General features: G+C 41.5%; 1 protein-coding gene and 1 long non-coding RNA gene across 2 annotated transcripts in view; one reads left to right on the top strand and one right to left on the bottom strand.

Annotated features, from left to right (window-relative positions):
- fam110d (family with sequence similarity 110 member D) overlaps window positions 1-8,085 on the bottom strand; it is a 50,355-nt gene extending 42,270 nt beyond the window's left edge. Inside the window, exon 1 of the mRNA XM_039740655.1 lies at window positions 8,019-8,085. The gene's annotated coding sequence lies outside the window, so the exon portion shown is untranslated. The remainder of the gene's footprint in view (window positions 1-8,018) is intronic.
- Window positions 8,086-8,187: 102 nt separating this feature from the next.
- Window positions 8,188-18,658, top strand: part of LOC120518073 — a 67,394-nt gene continuing 56,923 nt past the window's right edge. Inside the window, exons 1-2 of the long non-coding RNA XR_005631173.1 lie at window positions 8,188-8,255; window positions 9,450-9,561. This is a non-coding gene — a long non-coding RNA (uncharacterized LOC120518073). The remainder of the gene's footprint in view (window positions 8,256-9,449; window positions 9,562-18,658) is intronic.

Raw genomic sequence — 18,658 nt, 5'->3', positions numbered from 1 at the left:
GATGCCCGTGATCTCCGGGCCCTTAAACGACACTGCACCACAAACAGGAATGCTACTGTAAAGAAAATCACAGAATGGGCTCAGGAATACTTCCAGAAACCATTGTCAGTGAACACAATCCACCGTGCCATCCGCCGTTGCCAGCTGAAACTCTACAGTGCAAAGAAGAAGCCATTTCTAAGCAAGATCCACAAGCTCAGGCGTTGTCACTGGGCCAGGGATCATTTAAAATGGAGTGTGGCAAAATGGAAGACTGTTCTGTGGTCAGACGAGTCACGATTCGAAGTTCTTTTTGGAAATCTGGGACGCCATGTCATCCGGACCAAAGAGGACAAGGACAACCCAAGTTGTTATCAACGCTCAGTTCAGAAGCCTGCATGGTATGGGGTTGCATGAGTGCATGTGGCATGGGCAGCTTGCATGTCTGGAAAGGCACCATCAATGCAGAAAAATATATTCAGGTTCTAGAACAACATATGCTCCCATCCAGACGGCATCTCTTTCGGGGAAGACCCTGCATTTTTCAACAAGATAATGCCAGACCACATTCTGCATCAATCACAACATCATGGCTGCGTAGGAGAAGGATCCGGGTACTGAAATGGCCAGTCTGCAGTCCAGATCTTTCACCTATAGAGAACATTTGGTGCATCATAAAGAGGAAGGTGCGACAAAGAAGGCCCAAGATGATTGAACAGTTAGAGCATTCCTATTTCTAAACTTGAGAAACTGGTCTCCTCGGTCCCCAGACGTCTGTTGAGTGTTGTAAGAAGAAGGGGAGATGCCACACAGTGGTGAAAATGGCCTTGTCCCAACTTTTTTGGGATTTGTTGACACCATGAAATTCTGAATCAACATATTTTTCCCTTAAAATTATACATTTTCTCAGTTTAAACTTTTGTTCCGTGATCTATTCTGAATAAAATATTAGAAGTTGGCACCTCCACATCATTGCATTCAGTTTTTATTCACGATTTGTATAGTGTCCCAACTTTTTTGGAATCCGGTTTGTATATATATATACGTGTTACGTGGTGGGTCAAGTGCAGATTCGATATTGGCCGCGACCTGGCAACCGGTTCGGACCCCAGTGAAGTGACAGTCACTGCGACACTTTTTCCTCAAATGATTGAATTTAACAACGGCTATGCCCCTCCCACAGATTTAAACCGTCAACTGTTTTTATTTTCAGGAGCTTAAATGCTCGCCCATAGAACGACTCGTTATGTCTTTTTCTTCTAACTGGGTGTGTTGAACACCCGAGGCAGCATGGCCCTGGGTCATACAAAATGTAATCATTATAAACAGTTGTAAGACACTGGAATGTGTCTAATCGCTCCAGAGGGGTATTGTTTAAGCGTCATCGTTTTTGGGGTCTTTGGGCGCTCAGTTCTTCGTGGACGGCATGCAGTCAGACGGAGTACTAAAAGCTGCAGCCGTATCACAGCGTCATCTTCGCCGTGTTTTTAGCATGTTGTGGATAAGCTGGTTTGGATGGATGTTTCTCAGTCTACCCGTCACGAGTGTCTCCAGGTTTGTGTATGATGGCGACACGGCTGTGGTTTTCTGGTCAAGTCGTGCCATCTTCGTATGTGTGTGTGTGTTTTTTTTTTTCATCCTGGTATTAATTCCACTTCTCCTAACACCATCATACCCAAAAAACCCCGCGAGACGCTCTCGATCAGAGTGAATGTCCTTGGTGCCCGTGGGATGACCGAGCGTCCAGTCCAAGATTGTCTCGTGAATAGGCTTTGAACCCAACGACATCAAAAGCAGGATTGACCGGTGGTTCTGATGCTATTTATATAAATCGCATACGGGATTGCACGAAATCGAACAAAAAATATTTTGCAAAATGGAAATTTTGTTCCTCACAGCACCGCAATTGTCGGATTTGCGCATGGCTTTTGTTATGTGAGTCACACAATGAAAACTACAGTACAAGAGAACAAAAAGACTCGGGTTTTGCCCCTTAGCGTTATTTACTGTTGCGGTGTAATATCATTGTGTCTATAGGCGTAAGGGGGAGCCAGCTCCCACCTCCAACAACGGATTCGTAATATTACTAAAATACATTTTCAATAAAGGGCATTTTTTCTCAAAAGTCACAGCTAATTATAATCAATGAACACGACCATTCAATGCATCGTTCCTAAGCAATTCTTTTTTGCACGCCATCTAACCTTAAAAACAGTTTCAGATTTAGCTTGACAGGAGGTCAACTTGTATATTTTCCTCGTTTTGCACGTCAGGTCGCCACTCCTCTCAGTAAAATAGGTTGATTTGTTTCGAACCTTTTTTTGTAAAACTTGAGTTATTTCTATGGAATGCTATTTTATTTTTAATAAAATCAATAAAATAAAAAAGGTCTTCAAGCAGTCAGTTAAAGCGACCGCAAAGTCCCACGCTCGTGTCCGCGCCTTAAGCTTCAATGTCCTGCTTGTACAAACAGCGCTGCGACAGTCTGAGCAAACTTCAGTGTCACAATCACACACTCACCTCGTGACAAAATATTTCATAAACAAAAATATCTCTTTGATAAAGTAAAAAATGAAATATGCTCCAACTTTATATCAATCCATTCATTTTCTAAACCCATTTATTAAAAAAAAGGACGCACGGAAGCGCGAGCTGAAAACCCAGCAAGTATCCGGTGTAAGGCAGGAACAATTCATGGACTGGGCGCCAGTTCATCGTAGGGCCAACACACACACACACACACATCGGGGGCAATTCAGTATCGACAACCCATGAACCCTGTATGTCTTTCAAAACACTTAGGACACCTGGAAATTACATTTTTAACGTGTTTAAAAATGTGTTTACAAGAGGACAAAAAAAAAAAAAAAATGAACATTGTTAATAGAGCTTGCACTTTTTCATAAACGTTTTAAAGGTGTTAATGTAAGATAGATTTAGTTTACATTTTAATTTTATATTACACAGTTTACGCTGTGTGACTTGGGATATGATGTCAACAGGTATCAGTAGAACTGAGAATCTAAAAAAGATATTATTATTTTTTATGGTTCGCCCATGATTAACACACACTGTTTAGGAACTCGACGGATAGGCGCAGGCTCCTAAAATGACTGCTTCTGAAATGCCACTTTACTGGGTGGTGCGGTTCCTTGCAGAACCAGGAGCATTTCATTCTTGTAAATGTTCTTTTCATATGAATTAGATTCTTTTGGCTTTACAAAAGTTCTTAGTGGACAAAACAGAAAAGATCTTTGATAGAGTAGGCTGCCAGGATACTAATTTTCCAGAAAACCTGAACTTAGCCTGTGTGGTTGTATGCAATAAAAATGATTTTAAAAACCAGGCAGCCATTGGTATTTCACCAATCTGATATGATAATCGTTGTTATTTATGGAGCCTGTTATGGATTCAAATAAAATAATCTTTCTGGAAGTTTCGTGTGGGTGAATTTTTGGGATCAAGCGGTGGTTCCCCTATGGCATCTCTCATGAAGAACCACTTTGGCACCTTTATTTTTAAGGGTGTATATGGTTTATCTCCATTGGATGATGTTGCTTTGACCATCTAAGTCTCATAACTTGCTCAATGCTATAGGTCCACCACTGACTTAATAAGCTATTCCGGGGGACATTGTAAAAAAAAAAAATCCCTTTACCTGATTCCAAACACTATGGCACACAGAGTGTATACCCATTAAAGCTAAAACCATCTTGGTGTAATTCTGCTTACACACCAGAAAGTCAGTGAGGTGGCAGTGATCTTCCTCTAATAAATGACCATATTCTCTAGGGCAGTGGCCCAGTGGATAGCAGTGCTGCCTCACAGCTCAGGCACCCGGCATTGAAAGCTCAGCCCAGACCAAACCCACATGAAGTCTGCAGGTTCTCCCCACTTCCTTTTCAGGTGTGTGTGTTGAATTAATTGATGAAAACTAAATTGGACTCTCATCAGCGTTATGGATACACATGCCCTGCAGTGCTTTAAAAGCCCATTTGGTTCCTGTCTTGATCCTGATTTACTCCCACATCCTAAAGGTGTGCAGGTTAGGCTAAATGATGACGACCCTAAAGAGTGCAGTGACTGTGGGCGAGTGTACCCTGCAATGTAGTGGCGTCCCATCCAAGGATCGGCCCAGATTTGTGCCTGATTCTGCCTGCATGAGCTAAGCAACCCTCTTTTGGAATAAACTTATTCAGAAATTGAATAAATCAACACTACATGCTTGTAGGATTTAACTGAATTCTTGTTTTTCCCTGAAACAGACGGGAGCAGTATCTCATAAAACTCTCAAAAACACCAATGGAGCCTCCATTTTTGAGTGAATGCGTGCCTAAGCCTGCTTCCTCAGCACGAGACTGGTGGCCAGTCCAGTGTTAGATCTTACAGAGATGCCAAAGTGGCACCATGCCCAATGTTAACTCCTATATGGAGACACTGTTTCCACTTTTAGTGCAGATTGAACACTGGTGATTTCCTATGGCCAGAAAGACACCCTGTTTCCCTGATGACCCTGTAAACAAAGAAGTTAGAAATGTACAGATGGACTATATTTGGGAAATGTCATCTGTTTTCAGACATGGAGAAAGTTGTAACTTTTGTTTACTTACTTCATCAAAGAGGCAGAAACCTATAAAGTATCGGTTTACTTTTAATCTTGTTTTTTGTTGAAATGGTGTGATCTGGTGGCCCAGCTGCTAGCGTCCATGCCGCAAATCTTCTGGGGCACAGGTTGGGGATAGAAAAAGGGGGTGGATGTTGTTTACTTCACAGCTTATGAAGGACTAAACGTATTTTCCTGATTGAGAAGGATTAGTGACGCATTTCCTGTGTTCTGCATTAATAAAACAGGGAATTATATGCAGTACTGAATCAATCCATAAATGCACAGGGAGAACATGCAAACCCTAAGCAGACCCTAGCACCATGAGGCAGAAATGACAGTTGTGTGCAAGGCTAAAATATCTGTGCTAATTTTTGTAAACTTTAACCTGATTAAACTTTTGTTCAGTCCTTGTCACTTGATTGAATGTTATGTGTGTGGCTAACATCTTCCTGTTCAAAACAATCATGAGCATAATAATAACTTGGTGGGAATAATCTTCCATAGTTTTTGAAATTCAGCGTGTTCTATTTGAGATATCTTCATGAAACCTTAAATTTAAGGCGAAATTTCCTTGAAGATTAAGTGTTGGAAGCTGACTTGTTTCATGCAGACAGTCATAAGTGCACAGCATTTTATGTGAATGCACCTAAAAAGGCCCATTCATGCAATGAATAACAGAGGGCATGCAGCAATTTTGAATAAGGAATATTACCAGAATCATAACTACCTCATAGCTCCAGGTACATTAGCCGAATTCCCGATTCATCATTTCCACGTGCAGTCTGCAAGATCTCTCATGTTGGCTGGGCTTTCACCATTGGAGCCGCTGTGAGTAACTAAATGCTAAATGGACTGATGTGCTTTCCAGGGCCATCTTAACATATGGGCACAATGGGTACTGGCTGGAGGCCCCTTGAGCATTGACCGCCATGATGTTTCAGGTGCCTATGTATGTTTCTGTTTTGCTATCAAAATAGGGGCCCCAGCACATTACTTTGCCCGGGGGGGCTTTGGCTTTTAAGAAGACCCTGGCACTGCCGTCCACAGTTAGTTTCAGCTTTTTGCCCCAGACAGACGCCCTCCCCACTTTGTTGCATGAAAAGTGGAATTAGGAAAAAAAAAAAACATAGAAAAATGAATCTGAAACTATAGTTTTAAAAATACTGGTTTTTTAATTACATTCCTAAATTGTGTGACTCCTTGTAGAAGAAGTGCTTGACCACAAAATGTCATTCCAAGAAGGGTTTTTCTGCACATAAAGTTGATTCTTTGAGTTTTGAAAAGGTTCCTAACATGAACTAAGTGAACATATTTAATGTATAGTAGGCTACCTAATAGGATAGGGGCAGATTAAGAAAATCTGACGTTAGCCTGTGTTAACGAATGCAGCCATAGTCCTTTTAAAATCAGGAACTCCTTGGTATTTCACAAATCTGTCATCGCCTATTCATGGCTATTTATTGAACCCAGAGCCGGTTTAATCCAACAGGTTTCAAAGCGTCCGCAGTCATCTAAGGCATGGCATGATGGTACTGAGTGGGCAATGTTAGCCACTAAAGCAGAGGTGTCCAACTCCGGTCCTGGAGGGCCACAGTGGCTGCAGGTTTTCATTCTAGCCATCTTCTTAATTAGTGACCAGTGACTTTTGCCTTAGTTTTATTTAATTTGGCCCAGGCCCCTTAGTTGTTTGTTTTTCCTTAATTAGCAGCCAAACAACGAGAGGCAAAACAAGCTGCCACATGACCAGCTCACCTGTGCCTGTCACCCAACATTTGAAACTAATGATGGGTGAAGCTCTCAGTAAGGCTGATCTCAGGTCACCATAACAATTTGACAATGTTCTTAGAAAATGAGCAGTTTTCGAAATGTCTGCTGTAGCAAAATGAGAGTAGCAATCAGCCATGAATTAAAGGACGGGTTTAATTAATAAGAATTGGATTCACGTTAATGAACTGGTTGGAGTTTGAAGCCGCAATTTAGCTGGTCATCTGCCGACTCCTTTCATGTCTCATTTCTGTTTGGCTGCCATTTAATGAAAAAAAAGAATGAATTCATAGGCCTGAATCATTAAAAACAAAGCTATTAAAATGAAGGGAAAAGAAGTTAATTAGCAGTGAAAACTGATCAGTGATTAGGAAGAGGTTAGAATGAAAACCTGCAGACACCCAGCCCTAAAGTAAAGTGCGCACGCTCTGTAAAGTCCGTGGTATTTACACAAAGGGGCGCCGTTTGTGCCACCCAATAATACCAACTACATGCTGTGGAGAACGAGGGGCGACGTCCATTCACCCCGTATGAGCTTCGACTGGCGCTGATTGAACTTATTTCGGATCGAAATAAATAGAGGATCTTTGTGGAACTTTTCATGAGGATTGCTCATTTGGGAACCAAAACTAGTTCTCCTATGGCATCACTCTGAAGAACCACGTTAGCACTTTTACTTTTAAAAGTGTACACCTCATGTTGCTGTATAAAATGCGATCAACCACAGCGTCTGTATTCTGCGCCAATGCACTGAGGGCTTACCTATACGACGATTCAAATGGTCTTTAATCAAGTGGGAGAAAGTCGGAGTAACTAGAGAGAAGCCTCGAGAGCAAAGGAGAACGAATAAAGCGCACACAGAAACTGAATCGGACCAAAGATGCCGCCTGCCCCGAGGTCGCGCTGCTCCAGCGTACCGCCCTCTAAATTTCGCGACCCGTACAGCCTCCGTGCCTGTGAAGGATGCAGCAAAAGGTTAAGTAACAGCAGCATCTGGTCAGTGTTTTTCTTCGACACGATCTTGAATGTAATACAATGCTTTGGAAACAAGTCCACGATTCTCATTTGTCTTCCAGTGGGTGTCGCCTTGCACTGCCGTGTCTGTTAGCATCTCAGTTCCTAGGTTTCAAACATTACCTGCGGAAACAGCAACTTTAGTCTAGACCGCATTTGTACAACCTTGTGCAAGCATGGCATGTCAGATGTAAGGTTCTGGACAGCGTCTGAGGCGGAGTGTGTTTGAAACAAACAGCTATTGTAATCGCAGTGGATAGTTTAGATTTATTGGATCGTTTTAGAAATGTTCACATTTTTATTATAGTCCTAGACATCAGATTTTGTCACTTATGATTTTCCATCCCACACTACAAATACGATACTAAAAAGACAATTGTAATTCGCCCATACATCCATCATCAGAACCTCATAATCCAGTTCAGGATCTTATATTGGCAGCACCGGGCGCCAGCAAGAAGCAACCGGGTGCCAGGCCAACTAACACACACTCATGTACACCTGGCCAGGTCTGAGTCAGCAGTGAATTGAACACGTCAGTCTTTGGAATGTCAGGAGAAACCAAAATGCCCAAAGGAAAAACCCACACAGACTCGGGAGGAACGTGCCAGCTTCAGAAGTCCAACCCACTGTATGCGCGAGTGTGCCTCCTTACCTGGAAAATCACATTCGTAGCTTTCAATGTCAGGAGTCATTTTTTAAATTTCAGCCAGTTAATCATTTGTTCGTCAGCTGCAGACACTGCCACGAGGCAGCCAATTATTACCATCTGCTTGACTTCTTTTGGCACTTAATTTGTTTTAAATTACTTAAGTCTGACACAACCGGTCTTCATTGAGAATTACAAGAGTGTGTTCTTCAAGTGTACAGCGATGAGCGAGCCGCTTTACCGGTATCTTTTAACTTATAATCTATAAAATTGTTATTGGGTACGTAAGGCGCTTCACAGTATCATGTCCCCAAGCAGCTAAAGGGAAATTACAAAAAAAAAAACAGAAAGCACGAAGCGCCCCCATCCGCAATCTTCTTTAACAATCGGAGCGATGATGAAGGTAAATAGCGGCGCCCCAATTCAGCATTAGGATCCCCAACATTCTCAAATCTATTGAACCCCAATTTAGAGTCGCGATGGCAGATGCCTACTCTGGTAGCAATGGCAGCACACGGCCGTGGCGGTGAGGTTCACTCACGCAATGACCCGCAAAAGGGGCCAATTTAGAACTGCAATTGAAGCAGGAAATCAATGCAAATTCTTAACAAATGCTGGCAGATTCACTTGCAAGATCTTCCGTCTGCCCTGTGAAAAATGTAGAGAAGTTACCCAGTCTCATGACAAGAAAAGGTTATTGTTTGAAAGGGAAATGTCTCCACGAAAACATCTTTCTTCTTCATGACTAATGTGTTGTCTGCCCCGAAGACTTGTACTAATAGACGTGTGCGGCTACCTGATTGTGCTGTGTTTAAAATATTTTACTTAAACAAATTATTAGTAATAAAAGGTTCCGGACAGTTTGTTACAGCGGTTATGCTCTGTTAAGTGGCCCGATTATTGGCACGTGCGCAAACGCCTATGCGCAGTACACTGGCGCTCTATTCGCGACTGGCTCCTGCACTGCGCCTGTTGCTGTAGGAACAGGCTCCGCCCCTACGGCAGTCAATTAGATTATCGCCTGTATCAACATCCTTACATTGATTACCCATATTCTTTAGAGACGAGTTTAAAATACTATTAATTGTTTTGTGTGTTTTTTACATTTTGGAGCATCTATCCCCATATTCTCTCAATCGTAATCTTAGATTTTCTAATAATGGTGCCTATCACTTCATGAGCGAAGTTAAAAGATGTGGCGAGGCAGTCTTTTGTTGATATGCACTAAAAATCGGGAATACTTTGCTGTTAGAGAGATATGCTAGGCTAATATTGTGGAACATTAAAAAACTACATTTTTTATTTGGCTTTCTCATAGCTGCATTTTAGTTCTACTTTTAATAAATTATAAATGCTTAGAACTAGATACTTCATGGATTTGAAATTACAATTGACGTATTTTCTCTGCTTTCTGTTCTATTTTGCTTTTTATCAAAGCACTGTGCAGCTGCCTGTGATGTTGGAGCATAAGCGGACTCACCAACTGTTGATGAGACTCACTACATCAGATCTTCAAGGATGAAGCTTAAAAAAAACATTAAGGAATGACGTAAGTACATTTATGTTAGGTATTATGGCCAGTGGCGGCTGAGCGGTCTTTTCCCTTTGGAACCCCTTCGAATTATGTTTTATTCTCCACGTCTCACCCGGGAGTTCTTTTTTATTTTTTCTGTCCTCCTGGCCATCTGACCATAGCATCAAACTTATCATTAGCTACTTAAAAAACTCATCTACAAATAAGGAGTCTGCTTTTTCTATTACTGTACTTGTATGCCTACAATATCTGAAGTAATCTGTAGAAATGACAGACACATAGCAACTGGTTGGAAACACAGACATGTGTCCTTTTATTAAGGTTGGATGATGATGATGATGGACCTAACTTAATATCAATTTCATAAGTGAATTATAACATTGAACAAGTTTTTAATTTATATAAATTAAATGGTAATACCTTCTGCCACTCTTTTGAATACTGTGGCCTAATTTTATGTTGTTAATCTGTTTTGCACATTTAAGACCTCGTCTCAACCCTCAGATTTTGTCGTCTGTAAGTGTTTTCCTCAATTACATAAAAACAACTGATCCAATTTTCATAGAAGTTTGAATATAGGTTGCCATTGCTCCAAGTGAAAATACAGGCTAGATGGTATTTCAAACATTTCACAAAGGAGTGAAGTTGTAAGTGGGGTTATGGTGGTTAACTGAAAAATGGCTAAGTTGATCTTGATTACTTTTTGCATGCATAGGTAAGCTGAACCAACTTAAAATCCAGGCAACATGGTGTGTTCAAAAACATCATCTGGAAGGGTGATTGCAATGTTGGAGGCAAAAAAAAGCATCACTCCAAAACAGCTCAGTTGAGTTTCCTGAAATTTTGCATGGAGATTTCTGTTAAGACAACACAAAATGTGGACTTTAATTGAGAAGCAGTGTTGTAATTATGGGGGTACCAAAACAAACTTGCTTTATTATAGCAAAATGGTTTCGCTGATGGTAAAGTATTTTGCTTATTCTTTAGGTTTTGACGACCTTACAGTGAAAGTGAACATGCCATGTCAGTGATTCAATGAAAATGATGGCAGTTTTGGTATGGTGTGATGATGGATCAACACAAAAATCCTGCATCACTCTCTTTACTTTCACAAAAGTTTTTATTTACATTATTGTTTGTGTAATTTAAACTACTATATAGGCTTCATGGAGATTCCAGAATTTCATTGTGGAATCACAATGGGAGAACTATCGTCCCAAAAAAACACATTACTGCAAAACAGCTGAGTGGATAGTCATTAAACTTTGGGTGTATATTGTAGTTAACTGAAATTATTGTGTAACAGATTCTGGGGCTTCAAAAGTTTCTATCTATTCATTAATCCACAATAAATCAGGAAGTACAAAGACATAGCATTCAAGAAGTTCAAACCTGCAAGAAGTTAGTGCAATTATAGAATCGAATCCCACACATAAAGACCAAATTCTCAACTTGGGTGAGCAGAGCCATTGATCGTTACCAGAGAGGTAGAGTTGATGACAGACAGTAATGATTCAACATTTCAAAGCTATGTAAGTATATTTTTTCCCTTAACTGATTATGCAAATACAGGTATATCCTACCAATGCCAGGCCCCTCCACTAGTAATTAATAAAGAAGAGCCAATAAGCTGGCACTGACTAGTTCAGTGGATTGTGCGCCACAGGGATGCCAGTTCAGTCATTACCTCTCACTTCCTTCACCATCTTTTCCTCCGTTGGTAAGAAATACATCTGTTCTTATTTTGTAAGTCGCCTTTGGGTAAAGCTCGTGCCAATGATAATACTGATAATACTGATAATGACTTAAAATATTCAAGATCTATCACAACTAGTTCATTATGCTTGCTAAGATTATCATTACTTCATTTTTGTTTTAAAAAAATCATTATAATGTATGTGAAATGCCATACTTTCAGGATTCATCTTTTTAGGGTATTTCTACTTTTTATAGACATAAATAGAATACGATAAGTTTAAAGAAAAAGTGCACATCTTTAGGATATACACTATGTAATTACAAACTGTCAGTCACTCCTTATTTTAAAATGATTTAATCTCATTTATCAGACACTTTCTTCATGAAGGAGACTGCCTCTCACACAGGTATCATGAGACCACTAATCTCCTTTTCTGGGTCCTTAATGGTTTCCATCTCGTTTAACGTAGGCAAAGGGCTCTTTATATAAAACAATGCTCTAAACATGGCTTGTCCATTTCCGAGAGTGAGCGTGTAGACTTTGGGATTCTATTTTTGCCCCATGAAAGGCTGTCAATGTTTGAGTAACAATGAAGCCTGTCTCGGGGTCTTATCTCGACTGCAGGAAGCCATGTCATGGACTCAGCGGGGAGTGCCTTTGCTCCAAGCCCCTTTTTAATGTCCTTAGTCTGAATGCCTGCCTCCCCCTTTCCTGCTGTGTTTTTTTTTTTTTTTCTGGATGCTGAGACAGGAGTGCTATGTCACTCTTTTAAGTTATTTGCTGTTTTCTCCTCCCGTCTTATGTGTGGGAATGAGGCTGTGCATGTGAGTGGGTCCTGCAGGCAACTGGGACCCTGTTTAGTGACATTTCCTGCCTTGAACCGAGTGTTATTGGGACAGGCTCGGGTCACCTGGATTAAGTGCGTGTGATAATGAGATAAGATGGGACAGCACAGAGAACAGAAGTGTAAGATTATGTAAGTGCCCTGGGCCTGTTCACAGTGAAGAGTGTCATTAAAGAATAAAGTTTACTAACAGCATATCTTGTGCCTTCAGAAGGAACTTTATCCCTTATCCAACAACATTCAATATCTCCAGTAAAAGCAAAAATAGGATTTTAGAGTTTTTTGAAAATGTATTCAAAATAAAAAAACTAAAATATGCCACTGACACTAGTATTTGGACCTTTTACTCAGTGCTTTGTTGAAGCCCCTTTGGCAGCGTTTACCATATGGAGTCTGCTTGGTTACGACACAACAAGTTTCCCACAGCTGGATATGAAGATTTTCTTCCATTTGTCTCTGTAGACCCTTTCAAGCTCTGTCATGGTAGATGGAAACCATCAGTGGACAGCTATTTACAGGTCTCTCCAGAGATGTCTGATTGAGTTCAAATATGGACTGTGGCTGGGCCAACATTCCCTGAGCTGCCCCTAAGCTACTCCTGGCTTGTGTTTGCTTTGTGCTTAGGGGTTTTGTCCTGCTTGAAGGTGAATGTTTGGCTCAGTTTGAGGTCCAAAGTACTCTGGAGTCTCCCAGCCCCTGCCTCCACCATTTTCCACCATTGGAATGGTATTGAGCAGGTGATGAGCAGCGCCTGGTTACCTCCAGACATGACACTTAGTACTAAGGCCAAACAATTTAATCTTGGTTTCAACAGACCAAAGAATCGTGTTTCTCATAGCCTGAGCATCCTTTTGTTGCCATTTTAAAAACACCAAGCAGGCTTTCATTTGTTGTCTGTCCACTTTGCCATAAAGCCCAGATTAGTGGAGTGTTAACATGATGGTTGTCTTCCTAGAAGTTTCTCCGGTCTTCACACAGGTTCTCTGGAGCTCAGCTGGAGTAACCTCTGTTACTAAAACACTTTACTCCCGATTGTACAGTATGGCTGAGTTGTGCTTATTCCTAACTTCTTCAAAGCCTCAATGCTGTTGAAAGTTTTATGTAGCTGTCCCCAGGTCAGTGTCTTGACACAATTCTGTCTCTAAGCTCTGCAGGCAGGCAGGTTTGGTTCTGACAAACATCATCAACCATGGCACCTCATTTCGACAGGTGTGTGCCTTTACTAAACCTGTGCATTCAATTGAATTTACCACAGATATGGAAACAGCTCAATGATGATCAATGGAATGGGAAGCGTATGAGCCACAAGTGTCATAGCAAAGGGACTGAATACTAGTATCAATGTTGTATTTCAGTTTATTATTTTTTATTGATTTAGAAAAATTCCTAAAATCCTCTTTTTTGCTTTGTCATTCTGGAGTATTGAGTGGTGTTTGATGAGGGAAAAATTAATTTAAGTGATTTTAGCGAAAGGCTGCAACAAAAGAACATGTTAAAATGTGAAGGGGTCTGAATACTTTCTGAGGGCACCATTGATGTGATCCCAATGTGCAGCATTATGAGGTGCCATTACAATTTACCTCTTCTGGTAAACTTTTCCAATACAAGAAATGTGTCAATTCTACAGACATAAAATGTACCCTGGGTGATTAGTGCTGCTGCTGCTGCCTCACAGCTCCAGGGTCCTGGGTTTGAATCCCGGCCTGTGATAAGTTCTCCCTGTCTCTGTATTAATTCACCTCCACATTCTCCAGTTTGTTTCCGTGTGCCATAGACGTATTTGCTAATTGGCTACTTTTTAGGCCATGTCACATTAGACTACTTCTGTTGTAGATTTTCAGGATAATGTTAGGGAGTCAGAGTCAGTCATGTAGTGTGATATACCCAGTGATTCATTCCAACTGGCAACTTGCCCCAACAAAATCAAACTGGCTTTGTCTTAAGACGTAGTGGTGGCTTCTGTGAGAGCTGACAACCAATGTGCACCCAGCCAGAAGTACAATGGGTATAATGCAGTGACAAGGAATAAGGAATGCAGGTTTTTTGGACCCTGCTAATAGAAGAGAGGCTCATCTGCTTGATGTCTTATGTTTTATGTGCCTGATTGCGGCTGAACTCTGTGTACTTGTCAAACACTTGCACGACCACCGGCTCCATCAGGCAGCATGTTACTGGCTGTTAGGAAAAGCTTGTTACACTTTGAAATGTGAACATAAACAGAGAAGTCTTTATCCATCCATCCATCCATTTTCTAACCCGCTGAATCCGAACACAGGGTCACGGGGGTCTGCTGGAGCCAATCCCAGCCAACACAGGGCACAAGGCAGGAACCAATCCCGAACAGGGTGCCAACCCACCACAGGGCGCACACACACACATACACACACTAGGGCCAATTTAGAATCGCCAGTCCACCTAACCTGCATGTCTTTGGATTGTGGGAGGAAACCGGAGCACCCGGAGGAAACCCACGCTGACACGGGGAGAACATGCAAACTCCACGCAGGGAGGACCCGGGAAGCGAACCTGGGTCTCCTAACTGCGAGGCAGCAGCGCTACCACTGCGCCACCGTGCCGCCCTGAGAAGTCTTTATGCTGCCATCTATGTTGGAGATCCTAGCATATTCATGCTCAGGTGACAACATCACCTGCTGCAGTCATCAAATATGACATATCCCTCTTGAATAGATGTGACATCAGTTTTAGTTGACGCCATAGAAGTGAGGGTGGATGTGTGAGTGAGTTTGCCCCATGTAGGGTAGGGTCCTAGCTGGTGCCCAGATGCTGCTCTAGTTAGGCCCCAGTAAATCTCAGTTAATTTTTAGAATTTATTTCCACCTTGAGGCAGCATCAGTATATCGGTAGACATTTTTATTCTAAGTAGCTTTAGTCGGAATATTGCTGCCATCCTGGCCATGCCCCCATTTTCATGTCCCACGTATAGTGTCTAACACTAGTAATGATGATCTCTCTGAATACTCCCCATCAGTTTGTCTTTCCACAATCCTTTGGCCTTTCATTTGACTTTTTTTTACATCTTGCATGCTTGCCTCCTCTTTTTGCTTGACCGCTCTTGCATAAGACTTCCAGTTTTTGGATTTGTTTTCAATATGGATTACCAGTTACACTAACATGACATTTTTGGACCAAAAGCAGAGTACACATGGAGAAAAAGCAAATTCTTAATCAGACAGTAACATGCCGGCAGCAGATCCCTGGATCCAGCACTGTGCCTCCTTTATTTTGTAATGGTTGGAATTCAGGACATTTCAGTAGGATTCACTAACACAGTGTGCCATTAGAGACTCTACTGGAGTCAATCACGTTAATACTTGAGTCCAGTTGATTTTTTATTGAATTACAGCTATCAAGAAGAAGTTCAAAAAAAAATTTCTTGACTTTTTGACCACCCTGAATAAGAGAGAAGTGTCTTTATTTCGATTAGAGAGGAGAGGAATGAAGGTTAAGTAAGAACAAGACAGAATACATGTGTGTGAATGAGAGGGAGGTCAGACGAATGGTGAGGATGCAGGGAGTAGAGTTGGTGAAGGTGGATGAGTTTAAATACTTGGGATCAACAATTCAGAGTAATGGGGTTTGTAGAAGAGAAGTGAAAAAGAGAGTGCAAGGAGGGTAGAGAAGAGTGTCAGGAGTGATTTGTGTCAGATAGGTATCAGCAAGAGTGAAAGGGAAGGTCTATAGGATGATAGTGAGACCAGATATATTATATGGGTTGGAGACGGTGACACAGACCAGAAAGAAGGAGACAGAGCTGGAGGTGGCAGAATTAAAGATGTTAAGATTTGCATTGGGTGTGACAAAGATGGACAGGATTAGAAATGAGGACATTAGAGGGTCAGCTCAGGTTGGACGGTTGGGAGACAAAGTCAGAAAGGCAAGATTGTGTTGATTTGGACATGTGCTGAGGAGAGATGCTGGGTATATTAGGAGAAGGATGCTAAGGATAGAGCTGCCAGATTAAAGGAAAAGAGGAAGGCCTAAGAGAAGGTTTATGGATGTGGTGAGAGAGGACATGCAGGTGATGGGTGTAACAGAACAAGATGCAGAGGACAGGACATTTTGGGAGCAGCCAGAAGAAGAAGAAGAAGTATTTTTGCCCTGCATAATAAAGAAAATTAACGAGAGCTCCATGCCAACATGTGGTCGAGGAGTCATTCACAGCGTGAAGAGGGGCACAGAGCAGCGTTATTTCATTTCAGCTCGCTGCTGAAAGTTTCTAGCTGTACTCTGTACTGCAAAGGCATGTATAATTTATTCGCGTAACTCCCATCTCCGCCTGGTATGTTTAAATATTCAGCAAGACCCCGCCATTTACCGTGTACTCATTCAGCTGACCTTTCACTTGTTGATAAAATTTCAGTCATCGCTGTTGATCCTGGGTTAGAAGCTAATGCTCCTCAGACATGAAGCAGAGCCCAGCTAATGGATTTCGGCTTGTGCTCAGGCTCTGGAGGAAATGGTCTGTCCTTTTGAATTCAAACCTGACAGCTATTTCATTCATGAATGAATATACTCCATCCAAAAATGCTTTCACTTTTTCATTAAATATGTAAAACACATTTTTTTAACTTCTGGGAATAGTCTTCTAAATGCAGTTTTATTTTTGGATTAAAATAAGTTAAGAATGAAGAAAAAGTTAAGAGTACTGCAGTAATATGGGGGATGGGGTGGTCTTGACATACAGTGCCTTCACAAAGTGTTCAGATCCCTTCACTTCTGATACATGCTGTCAAAGTGAAAACCAGGTTTTAACAATTTTTGAAAATTTATTTAAAATGAAAAACTGAAATATCCCATTGACACAAGTAGTCAGACCCTTTACTCAGTACTTTGTCGAATCCCCTTTGGTAGTGATTCCAGACTGGAGTCTTCATGCGTCTGAAACCAGAAGCTTTGCACACCTGAATTTGGGGATTTGCTGCCATTCTTCTCTGCAGATCCTCTCAAGCTCTGTCAGGTTGGATGTACAGTACACCATCAGTGGACAGCTACCTTCAAGTCCCTCCAAAGTTGTTTGAACTGTGGCTGTGCCACTTAAAAACATTCACAGAGCTGACCCTAAAGCCACCCATGTGTTGTGTTTGCTTTGTGCTTCGGGTCCTTGTCCTGTTGGCAGGTGCACTTTTGGCCTAGTGTGAGGTCCAGAGCACTCTGAAGCAGGTTTTGATTTAGGATATCTCTGCACTTTGTTCTATTCTGCTTTCCCTCAATCCAGGCTAGTCTCTCACTCCTTGCCACTGAAGAACAACCCCACAACATGATCACCATTGGAAAGGTATTATGCAGGTGATCAGTGGTGCCTTTTTTCCTCCAGACATGAGAACTGAGCCCAAACAGGTTTCTTCAGTCCAGAGAATCTCGTTTCTCATAGTCTGAGTGTTTTAGGTGCCTTTTTGCAAATTCCAAGCTGGATTTTATGTGTCATCTGGCCATTTTGTCATAAAGCCCTGATTAATAGAGTGTTGCAGTGGTGGTTGTTTTTCTGGATGTTTCTCCCATTTCCACCCTGACTAGAGTGACTATCAGGGTCCTGGTCACCTCTCTTACCAAGACCCTTCTCTCCTGATAAGTCAGTTTGGCTGGGTGGCCAACTCTAGGAAGAGCTTTGGTTGTTCCAAAATTCTTCTATTTAGGAGTTATGGAGGCCACTGTGCTTTTGGATGTTCTCATAGCCTTCCCAGATCAGTGCCATGACGCATTCCTGCCTCTAAGCTCTACAGGCAATTCAGTTGACTTCATGGCTGGGCTTTTGCTCTGATACACATTGTCAGCTGTGGGACCTTTCATAAATAAGTGTGTCTAGTCAGTCCAATCAATTGAACTGAACACAGGTGGACTCCAAACATGGTGTACACACATCTCAATGATGATCAATAGAATGGCATGCACCTGAGCCAAATTTGACAACTCATAGCAAAGGGTCTAAAGACTGCTGAGTGAGAGTGCTGTTTGATGAGGGAAAAATTAGTTTACATGATTTAAACATAAGGCTGCAATATAAAAAAAATGTATAAAAGGTGAAGGGGTCTGAATACTTTCTGAAGACACCATATTTGTGTATATTTTATATAAACACAACCTTGAGCTAGATAAATCATAATAGATGGATGAGTAAATATAAACTCTTTTAGATCCAAACTGAACTGGGCTCCCTGTGTTAGTTCCTTCCAGATGTTACCAGGATATGTTCCAGCGGGCTTAGAAAATGGATGGATGTATTGGGTGTTAAGAATTTTAATAAGAAAACCAACGCGTCTACATTGTTGGCAGTCATACCAAGATGCACAGAAGCAAGAGTTTGTTAGCCACTAACACGTTCATTACATGCTACAATTCCTACTGTTGAACAACATCAGCATTTCATTTAAAAATGACTTCCAGTCATCCATATCCTGTATGTTTTATCTTCTTTAACCAGAGTCTTATGCACAGCAACATTGGACTGGACCCTATTATAATGTGCTATCAGGTCACAATCACTCAACACCACTTAACACTGGGAGGATACTGGCATCCCCCTAGCCAGGAAGTGAATGAGAGTCCCAGCA

Source organism: Polypterus senegalus, chromosome 17 (genome assembly GCF_016835505.1).
Source record: "Polypterus senegalus isolate Bchr_013 chromosome 17, ASM1683550v1, whole genome shotgun sequence".
NCBI classification, from domain to species: Eukaryota; Metazoa; Chordata; class Cladistia; order Polypteriformes; family Polypteridae; genus Polypterus; species Polypterus senegalus.
The sequence above is the reverse complement of the archived record's forward strand: the minus strand, read 5'-3'. Positions and strand labels throughout refer to the sequence as shown.